General features: G+C 46.2%; 2 protein-coding genes across 31 annotated transcripts in view; one reads left to right on the forward strand and one right to left on the reverse strand.

Moving 5' to 3' along the window:
• The window catches only part of TICAM2 (TIR domain containing adaptor molecule 2), a 25,126-nt gene extending 12,349 nt beyond the window's left edge, over positions 1-12,777 (reverse strand). For 4 of the 26 annotated variants that reach the window (XM_081513678.1, XM_081513696.1, XM_081513692.1 and 1 more), the window contains exons 1-2: positions 12,716-12,777; positions 12,162-12,510 (exon numbers count right to left, since the gene is read on the reverse strand). The gene's annotated coding sequence lies outside the window, so the exon portion shown is untranslated. Of the gene's footprint in view, positions 1-2,719; positions 6,836-8,796; positions 12,096-12,161; positions 12,511-12,711 lie in introns of those variants that run through there. The other 22 variants (XM_081513697.1, XM_081513698.1, XM_081513685.1 and 19 more) reach the window with 14 other exon arrangements.
• A 40-nt stretch (positions 12,778-12,817) lies between these two features.
• Positions 12,818-16,390, forward strand: part of LOC145514826 (uncharacterized) — a 30,859-nt gene continuing 27,286 nt past the window's right edge. Inside the window, exons 1-2 of one of the 5 annotated variants that reach the window (XR_014060488.1) lie at positions 12,862-13,329; positions 15,120-15,933. The gene's annotated coding sequence lies outside the window, so the exon portion shown is untranslated. Of the gene's footprint in view, positions 13,330-15,119; positions 16,231-16,390 lie in introns of those variants that run through there. The other 4 variants (XR_014060485.1, XR_014060487.1, XR_014060484.1 and 1 more) reach the window with 4 other exon arrangements.

The following is a 16,390-nucleotide window of genomic DNA, read 5'->3' on the forward strand; positions in this document are numbered from 1 at the left end:
ACTGAACGACTGTACAACAAATTTCCTTTTATTTCCAGGTTGAGTTAAGCATGTCTCCTCCACCTGCCCATAATATCCTGCTCATATCTCTTATAATACGCACTGCACTGTACTTTTAACTTGCCTTCCTTGCTGGTCTGGGAGGTAGCTTCCACCTTATTTCCCCAGACTTCTGCACCATGGAAAATGGCACCATCGATTTGCCCAGTCACCTCAGCCAGACACCTCAGCAATCACTGACATTGTCCCTTCCACTCCTACACTTTCACTTCTAACCTGTCACCAAGTCAATCTGCAAAACACATCTCAAAATGTTCCACTTCCCCACTTATTGCATTTTCATTCTAGATCAGCATCTCTCCCCAGTCCACTACATTGCTCCTTCCTAACTGGTCTTCTATGGCCACTCTTGGTCAGTCTAATTCATTCTCCACTCAGCAGCCACACAATTTTAAGCTATGGTTTTTTCAGTAGTCATGTATGGATGTGCGAGTTGGAGCATAAAGAAAGCTGAGCGCCGAAGAATTGATGCTTTTGAACTGCGGTGTTGGAGAAGACTCTTGAGAGTCCCTTGGACTGCAAGGAGATCCAACCAGTCCATCCTAAAGGAAATCAGTCCTGGGCGTTCATTGGAAGGACTGATGCTGAAGCTGAAACTCCAATACTTTGGCCACCTGATGCGAAGAACTGACTCATTGGAAAAGACCCTGATGCTGGGAAAGATTGAAGGCAGGAGGAGAAGGGAACGACAGGGGATGAGATGGTTGGATGGCATCACCAACTCAATGGACATGAGTTTGATCAAGCTCCGGGAGTTGGTGATATACAGAGAAGCCTGGCGTGTTACAGTCTATGGGGTCCCAGAGAGTCGGACACAACTACACAACTGAACTGAACTGGATAACCCTGCAATGACTTTCCACTGCTCTTAGAATCAAAATTTCTTAATATGGCAAACGATGCCCTACATGATCTGACTTCTTCAGCTCCAAGTAGCTCATCTCATGCTCTTTCTCCTCTGCTCCCCCAGTTCCCTGCACGTGGGTTTTATTTCTCAAACTTGCTCAGCTTTCTCCTATCACAGGATCTAGGGAGCTATTTTATTGCAATTTTGAAGTATGAGTTACATGACTATATATTCTTATTAGAGAACTTGAATACAGTATTATAGGCTAGCCAACATTCTATTGGATGTAAATAATCAAAATTTTCAAATAGTAGGGAATGGCAACACAAACTATGTCATATTATTCACATGACTGAACTCTGAAATCATTAAAATGTTTACAAATGTTATGAATTATTTTAATGACATGAGAAAACTTTAATGACATACAGGACATTTTAATGATCCTGCAGTATGATCTTAGCTTTGTAAAAACAAACTACAGAGAATACAGATTGGAAAGAAGTACATCAAAAAGGTAACACTAGTTATCTGTGTATGGTAGATGTATGGATGTAATCTGGAAAAAAGATTTTTTTTTTTTTTTTTTTAGGAAATATGTTGTTCTCTAGGTTTTGTATTTCTAAATAGAGGTCATGTTAGCCTGATGCCCCAGAGAATATATTCCTTAGGTGCCACATGTGCACATTTTGGATGGGTTTAACCCACACCCAGGTTTAACTCTGCTTGATCTCCTTTTTTTTTTTAAACCTATATACATATTTCTAATAGTTGGGGTTTTCTAAAACTCTAAACCCAACAGTGGTTCTCCGATATCCCACTGAACTACACACACCAGAGGACAGAATATTCTTTTCCACAGTACCTAAAACAGGTCCTTGGGCAAGTAAACGTTTGGTTAATTTTAAAAACTGCTTCTATCAAGGGTTTCCTGGTGACTCAGTGGTATAAAGAATCCACTTGCCAATGCAGGAGACATGGGTTCATTCCCTGGTCAGGAGAAACCAGGATTCCACATGCCTTGGAACAACTAAGCCCAGATGCCACAACTATTAAGTCTGTGCTCTAGAGCCCAGGAGCTGAAACTACTGAAGCCTTAATGCTCCAGAGCCTGTGTTCTGCAACAAGAGAAACACTGCAATGAGAAGCCCCCACGCCATGGCTAGAGACTAGCCACGGCTCCCCGCAACCAGAGAAAGCTGAGGCAGCAATGAAGATCCAACACAGCTAAAGATAAGTAAATAAAATAATTCTTAAAAAATTGCTATCAGGTAGAAAAAGAAAAAAGCACAATCTGATCTTCCCCTGCAGAGCCTGCCTCTTTTCTCAGCTGTTAAGATGCTCCACGCTAATGAGTGCTGTCTGATCAACACAGAGGAGCCTGCGGCAGGAGTTCTGATCCCAACTTCACTCACGGCTTCCCTTTATCCCTCCTACTCATACGTCATTCCATATTCCAAATCCCTTTACTTTGAATTTTTATTTAATCTTCTACTGTAAATATTTATTCAAACATCTGAAATCCCAGTTCTGACATGAGAAAAAAGTTTTTTCTATTCTTTTAAAAGAGAGGAAGGTATGATATACACTACTGATAATATCACAGAAATAGTTGCTTGGGATTAAAATAGGAAATAGACATTATAAATTAAATGATCTTTTATTCCCCAACAGCTCGTTGAGAAGATGAAAGTATTGCTTTTTATTTCCATTCCCACATATTTTAAAAAGAGAACTGAATTTTGTTATGCAAGCTTGATGTTCTGTGGTACTGGCTTAGTCACTACACAACTTAAAAATGCATATAATAACCTGTGAACAAGCACCTTCATTTTTCTTCTTCCTGTTATGACGACCTGCTTCTGGAACCATTCAACAAGGCTCCAAGTCAGAGACTACTGCTTCCCACTGAAGAAAAGAAATTGGAGAAAAAAAAAAAAGATTGCATATTCTTTCCAGTAAATGGAGGATTTTCCTTTCATTTTCTATTATTTCAAAATGAGAACTGGCCTTAAAGGGCAGATCTTCTCCAAACCAGGAATAATATTTTACAAAAACGCAGACTGTAAGAGCAAACTCTACATTTTATCAAAATGAGACTGGGGAGAAAGATGCTGTCCTCTTTTAATATAAGAGAGCTTTAGCAACCAATAATGATTTAAAAGTGCCATCAGCTTCATGGGATATTAGAGAGTACTGTTCAGTATCTAACAGCCACTGACTCAGACAGTCAGGGTCCAGAAGATGTTACCAGGACTAAGGTAGTAATCCTTGAGACAGCCGGAACAGGAGAATGGGTAAAGTGAAGGTGTACAGCCTGTGACAGTCTAGCAAAGACCCCTGAAGGCAAGGAGAATGGCAGCAAAATCAGAGCCACTCCAGCTGAGTAAGTAGGGTGAGGAAGCCAGAGAGGAGACCAGGAAGGCAGTTAGGGGTGTGATGACACAGGGTCTGCAGCCACGGTCAGAATTTTGTTTTTATGATTCTGATGAGAAGCCACCAGAAGGGTCTGAAGAGAGGGGAAAGCTCTGATTAGATATTTCTAAAAACAGCTGCTGTCTGGAGAAACACTGAAGACAGGATCAAGGGTAGAGGTGGGAAGATGTGATCAGTCTTCACAGTCTTCCAGGTTAAAGAGGATTGCAGTTTGTGTTAGAAAAGGCATAACATATGATCAGATTTGAGCTATCTTTTCAAGGCAGTCAACAGTTTGCTGGATGCTTGGATGTGGGGTCTGAGCTGAAAAGAGGAGTCAAATGACAATCCCTAGACTTTCAGCCTCACTGGATGGCAGTACCACTTCCTGTGATAAGGAAGGTAAATGAGAGGAGAACAGAAGAGAGGACTGGGTAGGTGCCTGTCAGTAATTCTTTTTGAACATACTAAATTTAAATGCCCATCAGACTTCCAAGTGGAAATGTTAAGCTAGAAACTAGATGTTAATCTAGAGCTCAGGAGAGAAGTGAAGCAAGAAAGAAAAATCTGGAAGTCATCAGCTTATAGATGGTATTTATAGTCATGAAATATGGCTTGGGATAGAAATTGCCTTGGGAGAAAGTATGGTTCAAAAGGGAATCTGGCCAAGAACCAAACACCGTAGCAGTCTAACATTTGGTTGCTGAGAAGAGGAGAAGGCTGGAGACATAGAAAGAGTGGCCAGGGAGGCGGAAGGACATTCAGAAAGTGGTGGTGACCTGGAGGACAAATGAAGGAAAAAATATCAAGGAGCAGGGAGCAAATAACTGATTCATAGGAGGTGAAAACTTGCACAGATAACTGATTTATCAGTAGGTATTTGTTAAATGAATAAATTTAAAAATACCACAGGGAGCAAATGATTCTACAGATGCGGTGAAAGATCCAACACACAGCTGGACATCTGAGGAATATTCACTTTGCTTCAGGAGGAGGTAAGTCATTACTCTTGTTAGGTAGTTAGAATAGGAAACAGGAGTCCAGAATGGCGGTGGCTAAAAGATAAGGAAGGGAAAAGCCCGTGAAAATAGAACAAAAGAAGGTCTGAGGACTGGAGTGAGGACCTCAGGTAGAACAAACAACACTCCTGGCTAGCCCAGTTTACATAGGGCAGGCCCAGGGGGAGAAAAAAACATATAAAAAGAGGAGCCACAGGGCCGGGGGTCTCTTCCTCTCCTGTGCGTTGGGGCGCTCTTCTCTTCGCGTCTTTGCGTCGACATGCCCTCACGCCTTGAGGATGGGTTTTCCCGCTGTTTTCTAAATAAAATAGAGCTATAACACGGAGCTGTAACACTGATTTGTCTAAGAGCTATAACACCGTCTGTCCGAGACCTGAGAGCTATAACACGGTGTGTCCGAGACCTGAGAGCAGTGACGCGCTGAGGGCTTTAATGTCCGTCACTCCAAGTCTTTGTTGTGACGAGACAGAACCGAGGAGCATACACTCGCCTGACATCTGTGGTGCCGTGACTCGGGTTTAACCTGGCTGAAACAACCTTGGTGTGGCCCCCGCAAGGAGGAGGCCAAGCACAGCAGGAGCCCAACTCAGAGAAAGCTCCCACAGTAGAAGCGGAAGGCAAAGAAAACCCAGTGCAAGGGAAGTGACAAGAGGTCTATCGTGCTGGAAACCGGGACACCGAAAAAGGAACTCAGCAGAAAGCTCACGCGGCTCAGCCTCAGATTCCAGAAGACCTCCGATTAAGGTAGGAGGCCCTCGCATCTATGGCTGGACGGACATATGCCTAACAAAATCTTAATTCCTTTACAATCTCTTGTTTCTTCTTTCCTCAAACCCCCCATGAACAGGCGGGTGGCAGTGGGTGCAATTGAGGGACTCTGGAGAGGCTACTCTTTGGTATGTCCCAAAGGCACTATCTGCTGAGCCCCAGTAGCTGTTACCCAAGCCGGTGGGGGTTCCTCTGTCCTTACTCTTCTCTGTGCCAAGGATCAGGCCAATGAAAAATGTGAGCTCAGGTCAGGTACCTAGCAGATTTTCCGACAGGCTATGAAGGGGATTCCTTGGCAAGTTCTTCCCACTGCTTTTTCCTCCTGTCCTTCAGCTCTCTCCTGGGACTCGAGCCTGGCCAAAACCCAGAATGTCTGGCTTCAGAACCTAATGAAACTCAGGCTCTGATGTTTCATTGCAAAAATTCATTGAGAGACAAAGCAATAGGTAAGAGGTGGATTTGTCAGGATTCAGAGAAGTGCACTCTGCAGTGTGGGCCATTGCAGAGGGCCAGGGCTCAGGCCATGGAATGTGGCCTGGTTAGGTTTTGCGAGCGGGGTGAATTCATATGCTAATGAGTGGGCGGATCATCCCAACTACTGGGGAACCACCCACTCCTCCCTCTTTTGACAGCGCCTTAGAGCTGTCCTGCCACCTCTGGGTGTGTCTTTTGGCTTACAGATTGGGGAATAAGGTTTACTTGAATTTGACTTGTCATCTTGGACCCAACTGATTTTAATTGGTTTACGTCATGCCCTTGTGCTACGTCATTCTTTCAAAAGCTGTGCCCTGCCTCCTTCCCTCCTGTTTAATGCTCCTTTCCTCAGCCCCATCTGGGCCCACAATGTTGCCTCTACAATTTTCTGGAGGGACAACCAAAAAATAGCTGGCCCTTGGGAGGAAAATACTGTATAATATCCAATCCCTCTAGATAGTCAGGCCTTCATCTTCCATGTTTCCTACAACATGTGCAACACCAGCATCTCTCAGTGAACCCACTAGGGCGGGCGACAGGCACACAATGCCTGCTGGAAGCCCATCAGTTGGCATCCCTTCAAAGGCAATTGGGCTTCCAGGGATAAGGTTTGCTACTTTGAGAGTTAGCCCCACAGGCCATTTGGGCCCAAACCCTTACCACCCTTCTCCTAAAGTTACAAACATACCCTTGGATCAAATCTCCACTCTACTTTTATGGAACATCTGGTCTGTTGCCTCTTACGAATTTGTTCTTGAGCCAATTACTAACTCCTACAATCACGACCCTTCCCTTTGTAAGCAACACTGCTTACCCAGCCTATTATTAAAATACCTTAATGTCCCTTACAGGGCCAGATAACCCACTCCTTTGTCACTACTTCTGTTATTATCTATGACAACAAAATGTTTACCTGTGGAGACACCCTAACCTGCTCTTAAGGACTAAGGGAAGAAATCAGTGACTTAAATACCTTAGAACAGTAAGAGGATAAGGCTTGTGACTGTTGCACTGTTTCCCAGTCTCAGGGCACAGGCTTGGATTATCATGATATCTATTCCCATCCACGGTGGACAAACCAGCAATGAGTTAAGATAACAACCCCTTAATCCTACCCAGCACTGGTCACACTGGAGACCGTGGAGACGCCCAACTCCAGTCCAGGGGTCCCAGGAGGTCAACCTGCCTTGACCTGCCTAGAGATCTGGTCCTTGAAAGGTTGTCACGCCTCAACCTGCTCAGGGATCCGCTATTCTAGGGGTCCCAAGAGGTCGTCACGCCTCGACCTGCCCAGGGACCCAATTCTCGGGAAGCTGACTTGCCTCGACCTGCCCGGGGATTCGATCTCCAAGAGGCTGTCACGCCTCAGCCTGCCTGGGGATCTGCACCCTGACCCGGGGACACCTGGCTCTCAGGTTGCAACAGTTCTGGGTAGGATAAGCTTCAGAAAGACTCACCCCTGAGGAAGTGCACCCATGGAAATAAAAGGAAGCCTATTACTTGTGGGACTGTGCCCAGTCTCAGCAATAATTCAGGAGCCCAATGAGAACACCACTGCCTTTCTGGAAAGGCTAAAAAGAGGCCCTCCAAAAGTTTACCAATCTGGACTTAGACTTACAAGGGACAGGTGATTTTAAAGGACAAATTCCTGTCCCAATGCACATCAGACATCAGAATTAAATTACAACAGCTACAGCAGCAGGACCCTGCTGCTTCTTTAGATGAGATGATCCGGACAGCCACCAATACCTTTTATAACAGAGAACAGGAGAAGGAGGCCAAGGCCCAGGAGAGGGAGAGAAGGAAAGAGACAAGGCATGCCCAGATGCTGGCCGCCCTCCAGGGAAGCCCTATGGCAAACCCCGAGTCCTTGAAGGACGAGGCAAATGCCTAATCTGTAGACAGGCGGGGCATTGGGCCAAAGAGTGTCCAAACCGTGACAAGTCTCCTAAAACGGCTTGCTACAAATGCCATCAACTGGGACACTGGACGGCACTCTGCCCTCAGGACGAAGAGCTTCAAGGTCAAGCGCCAAGCCTTCCCTCACGATGGTTCAACAGGGCTGAAGAGGCCTGCTCCAGCCAGCCTGCCTGTCACAGATAACCATCACGGGGCTGGAGCCAAGGGTGCAACTGGATGTGGCAGGTACGTCCAAGAATTTCTTGGTTGACACAGGGGCTACCTACTCTTGTCTTGATCTCCTACTCCAGAGTCTTCTCCTCCCAAACCTGTACCATTTGGGGTGCCACAGGAAAAACAACTACTAAAAGATTCACCCAAGCACTTCTTTGTTGCTGGGATGGACAAATATTTTCCCACCAGTTTCTGGTGGTCCCTGAGTGTCCTACTCCCTTATTGGGAAGAGACACACTCACTAAACTGGGGACCGCCCTTGTGACGGGAAGCTTTTCAGCCCCTAGAGCCCTACAGCTTCTGGTTACTACTGAAGAACACATTACACCTTCTCCAATAGAGAGGGACCAAAAACTATGGGAGGACAAAATTAAGCCCCAGGTGTGGGACCAGGGGACTCCTGGACGGGCCCACCAAGCTGAACCGGTCATCGTTGTCCTCCGAGATCCCACTTAGTTTCCTAACCGAAAACAATATGCCCTCAAAAGAGAGGCTCGGGAGGGACTACAGCCTTCAATAAATAAATTCCTTGCTTGTGGGCTATTGGTTCCCACCAGTTCGCCATGTAACACCCCAATCCTCTCAGTAAAGAAGAAGGATGGAACCTGGCGAATGGTTCAAGATCTCCAGCTCATAAATGAAGCTGTAGTTCCCCTCCATTCCACAGTACCCAATCCCTATGTAATCTTGGGAGAAATCCCACCCAGTGCCAAGTGGTTTACAGTCTTGGATCTCAAAGACGCATTTTTTTGCATACCACTGGCTAAAGAATCCCAATATCTTTTTGCCTTTGAGTGGGAGGCCTCAGGAGAAAAACACCAACAGATGACTTGGACAGTATTACCTCAGGGGTTCAGAGATAGCCCCCACCTGTTTGGACAGGACCTTAGCCAGGATCTCCTAGATCTGGACCTGGGACCTAATGGGAAAATATTACAATATGTAGATGACCTACTAATCTGCTCTCCAGATGAGAGAAATGCCCAACAACATGTAATTCAGGTCCTAAACTTTTTGGCAGAAAGGGGATATAAAGTCTCCCATGCTAAGGCACAGATGGTAGAGACAAAAGTCACTTACCTGGGAGTTCAGATTACACACGGGTCTAGGAGGCTGTCCTCTGATCGGGTACAAGGAATCCTCCAGTTGCCCTCCCCCACAACTCGAAAACAACTGCGAGCTTTCCTGGGGCTAACTGGGTATTGTAGAATTTGGATACCCAACTATGGTCCAATTGCCCAGCCCTTATATGAAAGCTTAAAGGGACGGGATGACTCAATCCCACTGATGTGGGGAACTCCTCAAAAGAAAGCAGAGGCTACACTAAAACAGGTCTTAACTTAAGCACCTGCCTTGAGGTTGCCAGACCCAGAAAAAGCATTTCAACTTTATGTCCATGAAAGAGAGGGAGTAGCCTTGGGAGTGTTAACTCAAAGGCTGGGGTCTGAGCCCCAGCCTGTAGCTTACTTATCCAAGAGGCTCGATCCAACCGCCCAAGGCTGGCCCCCCTGCCTTTGAAATCTTGCAGCTATTGCAGTCATGATAGAAGATGCTTTAAAACTCTCCTTGGGGGGCAAACTATTTTTACCGGCCACCAAGTGAAACAACTCCTAAATGGGGGAGGCCATTTATGGATGTCTGATCAAAGAATCTTCAGATATCAAGTACTGTTGATGGAAAATCCAGGCCTCACTACATCCCCTTGTGAGGTTCTTAACCCAGCCACCCTCCTGCCTACCCCTGAGGGCTCTCTCCCCTTTCACTCTTGTCTAGAAACCTTGGACCACTGGACAAAACCCCGAGAGGGATTGTCGGAAGATCCTCTGACCAATTCTGAGGAAATCTAGTACACTGATGGAAGCAGCTTTGTCTTGGATGGAAAAAGAGCCGCATATGCAGTAGTCTCCAATTTTGAGACCATAGAGGCTAAGTCTCTGCCACCAGGTACTTCAGCCCAATTAGCTGAGCTCATAGCCCTGACTCGAGCTTTAGAGCTGGGAAAAGGAAAAAGAGTAGCCATTTACACTGACTCCAAGTATGCCTTTCTGGTGCTATATGCACATGTGGCTACTTGGAAAGAAAGGGGCCACCTGACCACCCGAGGGTCCGCAATCAAATATGGTGATCAAATTCTTAGACTCTTGCAGGCAGTTCATCTGCCCACTGAGGTTTAAGTCTCCCACTGTAAAAGACACCAAAAAGGGAGCACGGAAGTGGCACAAGGGAACCAAGCAGCCCGTCAGGCAGTTAAGAGAGCAGCATTACAGAACAATGACTTAATAGGGGTTGCCACCTTAGTTCCACAGACTAATCTGCCAGAAACTCCTTCATATACTGAAGGTGAGACTCTTAAAGCTAAGAGTGAGAGCTTTCAAGAAGATCATATGGGGTGGTTCCAAAAGGAGGGACTCCTTTTTCTGCCTGGGAACCTCCAATGGAAGCTGGTTAACTCCTTACATGCCACCACTCATTTAGGGGAAAAGGCCCTCCAAAGATTGCTAGAAAGTTCCTTCAGAGGAATAGGCCTCCAAACAACTATAAGGCAAATGGTCTCCTCTTGTCCCACTTGCCAATTAAACAACCCCCAAGGAGCTTGAAGAACCCAGCTGGCCCAGCCTGTCCAACAAAGTGGGGTCTACCCAGGAGAGGACTGGCAGATGGACTTCACCCAGATGCCAGTTTCTCAAGGGTATAAATACCTGTTAGTCATGATAGATGCATTCACAGGATGGATTGAAAGCTTTCCCACCCAGATTGAGAAGGCTGAGGAGGTGGCTAAAAAACTGCTCCATGAAATCATTCCAAGATTTGGTCTGCCCAGGTCATTACAAAGTGACAATGGGACATCATTTACTTCTAAGGTCACCCAAGGGGTCTCTAAAGCATTGGGCATTACTTATTATCTCCATTGTGCCTGGAGGCCTCAGTCTTCAGGAAAAGTAGAAAGAGCCAACCAATTCTTAAAATCAGTGATAAAAAAGATAACCCAGGAAACCTCCCTGGGATGGAAGGAGGCTTTACCACTAGCCCTCCTCCGCACCCGTATTGCCCCTAAGGAACAGGTTGGTCTTAGTCCTTATGAGATGCTATATGAGAGACCTTTTGTTTATGTCAATGACCTCTTCCTAGATCCAGAGGTTCAGACCCTCCAGTCTTATACCATGGCCATTGGGCAATTCCAACACGATATACGCTTGTGGGGTGTGAACCAGGACCCAAAAGATTCTAAGGCGTCACCACTATATGCTCCAAGGACTCAAATCCTAATTAAAGTCTGGAAAGATGGGTCCCCAAAGGCTCAACTTGAGCCCATATGGAAGGGCCCCTACTCTGTAATACTTTCTACCCCCACAGCAGTCAAGGTACCAGGACACGACTCCTGGATTCACTACTCACGAGTCAAGCCGTGGAAGAAAACAGAAGAGGACAGACAATACACCTGTGAGCCCCTGGGAGATCTCAGATACCTATTCAGAACTACAAATGAGTGTCATTCTAATGAACATCCCCAAAATCTGATTTCTGGAAATAAGATTTCTCAGGACAGCTCTAGAGAGCCAACACAGCTTGGTAGAGACTGTACTCCAAAACAGGCAGGAGATAAATCTTCCGATCCTTGAACAAGGAGGGACTTGAGCCAGCCTAGCAATGGGAATTTGGAATTGGCTAATGCCCCTACTAGTCCTTGTTATACCATATTGATGCTGCTTATGATTGTTCCATGTATTATCAATTGTCTAACCTGTTTTGTCTCTGCCCAGGTCGACAAGCTACAACATGCAGTGTCAGTTCAACAAAGATATAAAACTACGGCTGACCATGGAAAATATCACTCACCCTTAGACAGACACCGCTACTCTGAGGCTTGAGACTAGCAAGAGGGGGAGGCCCAATACCCCTCGCCGTCCCAGTTTAGTAGGAAGTAGCCAGAGAGACCTCGACGCCCCTATTCCCAAAGAATTGGGCCTCCCATCTTTTGAGGGGGGAATGTTAGGTAGTTAGAATAGGAAACAGGAGTCCAGAATGGCGGTGGCTAAAAGATAAGGAAGGGAAAAGGCTGCGAAAATAGAACAAAAGAAGGTCCGAGAACTGGAGTGAGGACCTCAGGTAGAACAAACACTCCTGGCTAGCCCAGTTTACATAGGGCAGGCCCAGGGGGAGAAAAAAACATATAAAAAGAGGAGCCATAGGGCCGGGGGTCTCTTTCTCTCCTGTGCGCTGGGGCGCTCTTCTCTTCGCGTCTTTGGGTCGACATGCCCTCACACCTTAGGATGGGTTTTCCCGCTGGTTTGTAAATAAAATAGAGCTATAACACGGAGCTGTAACACTGATTTGTCTAAGAGCTATAACACAGTCTGTCCGAGACCCGAGGGAGCTGTGACACGCCGAGGGCTTTAACGGCTGTCACTCCAAATCTTTGTTGTGACGAGACAGTATACACTCACCTGACACTCTGTATCTGCTCATCTACTTTTTGATTTCAGCGAGTTGCTTAACTCCATCTGTAACCAACGCATTACTTATGATGGTAAAATGGGCCACATTTTAAAAGGATTTTTAAAGTTTACTGTCATGAAAAACTGGACAGGTCCTAACAAACATAATACTGAAAACGAGCTCACCGCTGCCAGCCCTAATTCTTTTCATCCAAACTGGCTTTGGGACAAGGTCCCAAATAAGAAAACCAAAACCAAAACTTTCAGCACAGACTCAAGTGTGCCTGGCGGAAGCTCCCACCAGGAGAACTTTTAAGCCTTCTGAGACGCTGGGCTCTTTGCTTACGGTTCTGAGATTCTTAAAAAAAAAAAAAAAAATAGGTTTTAGTCAAAATGAAGCTTCAAGAAAGGTAAAGTTGCGAGAGGGATCCTCCCTTCAGAGGAAGGCGACTCAGCCGAAAGGACGGCCGGCTCCCCCACTCCCGGCCCCCCGAGGTAGCCGCCCGCCCGCCCGGCCCCCAGCCCCCAGCCCCCAGCCCACCGCGCGGACACCCGCTACTTGCCTGGGAGGCGCGCTGCTCCGCAGCCCCGCGGCGACGTCTTCCTCGCCCGCCGAGCGCTATGCGACTTCCGGTGGGTGCGCCGGGGCTAGACTGCAGGCTGGCGGCGCGCACCCGCCCACGCCGGCGGCCCGGCGCCGCACCAGCGCGGCGCGCGGAAGTCTGGGGGCCGCCGGGTCCCGCCCCTCGGGGGCGCGCCGCCGCTTAGCCGTTTGCGGAGCCCCTGCCCGCGGGGAGTCCGAGGTGCTCCTGGCTGCAGGTCTTCGGGCGGTGGCGGGACGGAGCCGGCCAGGACGGCGAAGGGGAGGAACTCGCGCAGGGGAGTTCAGCCTGCGCTGCTGCCTTGTTGTTGTTATTGTTGCTTTTTAAAGGCCCGCGAGACCCGACTCGGAGGCTCGGAGGGAAAAAGGGCTCCTGTCTCTTCCCTGCAGACTTGGGTGCTGGGGTGGGAGCTGCAGCCGCGGCCTCTGCGCCTACCCAGCGCGCCCAAACAGCCTGCAGCAGACCCCGGGGCTCCCAACAGAAGCCTCTAGACTCTATAAAGGAAGGAAACAGCCAGTCTCACCCAAACTCTCTAAGAACCTTCTCGAGGTACAGCGACTCGCCAGTTCCTCCAGGTTGGTCCCTTGACTTTTCCTTTCTCTTTGGGGTTCTCTCACTGACTACTGCTGCAATCAACCACATCCCTGGTTAGGGACGGTGGCGCATCAGTAACCACCCCCACCCCACCCCGCAAACGCACAGATGCCTGGCCAAAAGCCACCTTGAGAAAGATTCCTTTCTCAGATTCTGTATCGCAGCCGAAATGGGCTGAAACACCACTGAATGTTTAGGAAGAACAAAAGAGCAACCAACTAATCTAAGATGATGAAAAGCCAAATACATAATCCTACCTACCATCTCTCTCTCAGGCTTCCAATCCTTATCATACCCAGAGACCCCAATTCAGAAATCACATACACCACCACCACCCCGCGTATGCGGGCCCTTTTCAGGCAATGCCTACTCACTGCTGAAGGAGGAAAACTCCATTACGAAACCTCAGAGAAGACAATGAATAATAAACTGGAATTGAAGGCCCATACCTGGATCTCCGGGGCTTCCCTGGTGGCTCAGCTGGTAAAGAATCCGCCTGCAATTCAGGAGACCCAGGTTCCAACATCCCTGGGTTAGAAAGATCCCCTGGAGAAGGGAACCCATGCTACTATTCTTGCCTGGAGAATCCCATGGACAGAGGAGCATCTGGATCTCAGAGGCTTGCTACATACAGGTAGAGCTAGGTTATTTTCTCTCCCTCTCCCCACTACCTAACATCAGGATGGGCCATCGAAGTTGCCACTGGCAGACTATTTATTTGGTGAAATGCCCTATTAAGCCTAAGTCAACACAATTCATTATCCACTGACAGCCAGTTTTTCCTTCACCCTCTGTTTCAACGTTTCAGGTAAATAGTGGCCTCCCTGTTCCTAACCCTGGTACTTTTGTTGCCTTCATTTTCTCTGGCAATCTCCCTTCGGCAACTGACAAACTTGACCACTGTCTCCTCCAGATACTCAATTTCCTTGATATTCACCACCCAGGGGAGTCTTCATTCTCATCCAACTTGTTAAAATTCTTTCCGTTTCTGCCTGTTCCTCTTCCTCTGGCAGCCCTTCAAATCACTGCTTTCCAAACCTTTTCATTGAAATACCATTAATGAGAAAGGTGATAAACATTTACTTCCCCATTCACCACCCACATTACACACATAAATGAACCTAAAGTGACTCATGTCAAGGACAAATTGACTTGAATTGTCTCATTTAAGGTTTTAAGTTGCTCCAAATTTTGCATTGTTCTTCATAAATATTCACATGCTGTACTAAAATTTCAAATTGGTTACAAGTTTAAGTTTTCTTCTCAAATTATCCAGTACAGGTTTCAAGGAAACGCACCTATCACTTATGCCCCAAGTATGAATATTTAGTGTCTTCCATGTGCTAGGCACTAGGGATACAATGTGAACAAGACAGTCCTCACGGAGCTTTTGCAGTCTAGAGCAGGAGACAGACAAGGGGCACTCCTGACAGTTTCAGATCTGCTCACTGAAAAGAATGAATGAATGGAAGAAAGCAGAGTAGAGTGGGGAGGAGTGCTAATTAAGTCAGGAAAGAGATGGCTTCTCTGACATGTTTTTCCTGTGGTTTCACATCCCCGAAGCCCTTGGCATTCCTTGCTGGTGTTTTCAGGGTGTTGATCCACTGTCCTCTTTTGCTTACTCTACCATTTCCCTGGATATCTTACATATGTCCAGCAGACTCACCTCAGTCAGTAAGGGCATTAAGGACTTGTACATGATTAATGAACTTGATCTCACTGACATATATAGATTATGGCACTTGATGCTATTTCAGAATATTCTTTTCAGATACATACAGAACATTAACAAAATCAGATATTTTTGGTCACTGAGAAAGTCTCCACAAAGCAAAAGATTGAAATAAAATGAATGTCTACACTAACCACTAATCTGGAAAACAAAAGCAAAAAGAAAAACAAGAAAAGCTCCTGTATGTTTGGAAATTAAAAGGCAGACTTCAAAATATACCATGGATGAAAACATCACAACATGAATCATCAAATATTTTGATTTGAATATTACTAAAAATACTAAATATCAAAACTTGTGGGATACAGCTAAATATGAGAGGAATTTCTGTTCCTAAACACACGTCAGAAAACAAAGCAGGGAGTCACTTATCTGAACAACCACATCAGGAAATCAGGGAACAAGCCCTTCTCTTTCTGCCATCTTGGGCCCTGTGGAGGCCTACTGGGAACAGGACTTTTAAAACGACAAATATGTCTGGCAGCCTGCGGTCCAAGGCCATCTTTGCTGGCTATAAACAGGGTCTACAGAGCCAGAGGGAACACACAACTCTCCTGAGGAAACTTGAAGGTGTATATGCTCAAAATGAACTGAATTCTATCTAGGCAAGAGATGTGCTTATGTGTACAAAGCGAAGAACACACACAGTGATGCCTGGAGGAAAAACCTAATAAAACCAGAGTAATCTGGGAAAAGGTAACTCACGCTCTTGGAAACAGTGGCATGGCTCGTGCCAAATTCCAAGCAGCCTTCTTACGAAGGTCACTGGACACAAAACCGTGTGATGCTGTACTATTCCAAGGATTTAAACTTACTGAAAAGTAAATAAAAGTGTGGTTAAAAAAAAAAAAAATCAGGGAAGAAAAAAACCCAGAGAATGAAATCCAAATAAAAAGACAGAAAAAACAAAAATAAGACCAGAAATTAAAGAAACAGGAAAAAATAAGAGGACCAACAAGAGCAAAATGTGGATCTTTGAAAAAGATTAATAAAATTAATAAACCACTGGAAAAACTAAGTAGAAAAAAAAGAACAAGATACAAGTAACAGTATTAGAAATAAAAAGGAAATATCATCACAGGTCCTAAGACATGTAAAATGTGAAATAACTTTGTTCCTATAAACTAGGTGAAATAAACTGGGAGATGCAGTTTGTCCATGAGTCTCTTATGTTCCTCTAAGTCTTAATGAGTACATGCAAGATCCTGGCTACCATTTACCTGAGCCATTTCTCAGGGCAGCCTTTACAGTGGGCAGCCATGAGATATGAGGCACAGTCGCCCTCCACAGAGAACAAGCAAGCTTACTGC

Source organism: Giraffa tippelskirchi, chromosome 7 (assembly GCF_054371585.1).
Source record: "Giraffa tippelskirchi isolate mGirTip1 chromosome 7, T2T-mGirTip1v1.2.pri, whole genome shotgun sequence".
NCBI classification, from domain to species: domain Eukaryota; kingdom Metazoa; phylum Chordata; class Mammalia; order Artiodactyla; family Giraffidae; genus Giraffa; species Giraffa tippelskirchi.